Source organism: Carlito syrichta, unplaced genomic scaffold (genome assembly GCF_000164805.1).
Source record: "Carlito syrichta isolate Samal-C Ts95f unplaced genomic scaffold, Tarsius_syrichta-2.0.1 Scaffold289272, whole genome shotgun sequence".
Classification (NCBI taxonomy): Eukaryota; Metazoa; Chordata; class Mammalia; order Primates; family Tarsiidae; genus Carlito; species Carlito syrichta.
This window is the reverse complement of record NW_007233368.1, coordinates 123392-123945: the sequence shown is the minus strand read 5'-3', so window position 1 is coordinate 123945 and position 554 is coordinate 123392. Positions and strand designations below refer to the sequence as shown.

General features: G+C 53.4%; 1 pseudogene; it reads left to right on the top strand.

Annotated features, from left to right (window-relative positions):
• Positions 1 to 328: 328 nt before the first annotated feature.
• The window catches only part of LOC103256349, a 51565-nt pseudogene continuing 51339 nt past the window's right edge, over positions 329 to 554 (top strand).

Sequence of the window (554 nt, the reverse complement as noted above, 5' to 3'; positions counted from 1 at the left end):
CTTTGTTCAATTCTGGAGTTTCTCTATAGGTTAGAGGTGGTCCTTTTTGCAGTTTTGAGATTTACTTAAGGGGGGAGCTGTGATTCAATATCTATCTGCAGGTCCTGGTATTCTCCAACAGGTGTATAGATAATCTGAAACCAACTTCCCACTGCCTTGGAATCTGTCCATGCAGTGGGGCTATAGGTTTACTCCCTGAAATAAAATGAGGTTAGCAGAGGGAAGAGATTGGAGCAGACAGTGGGGGGAAGAGGAGGGGAAGAGTAGATCTTGCCTGCAGGGGCTTCAAGGACTGAAGTCATGGATTGCCTCAGGCACAGGTGGCGCGATGCGCTATGGCGGCCAGGGAGGCTGCGGTGCCGGTGGCTGCTGTGTGTGCAGCTGCAGTGGCTGTCCAGACCACTGCAATGCCCCAGCAGTGGCCACGGCCAAGCTCTGTGTGAAGAGTAGGTTGCCAGTGTTGGGATCTTCAGCCCCCGGGGAGAGAGCCAGAGACCCTCTACGTTCTCCTTTGCAGAGGGTTTCATAGACCAGGCTGCCCCATCGCCATCTTG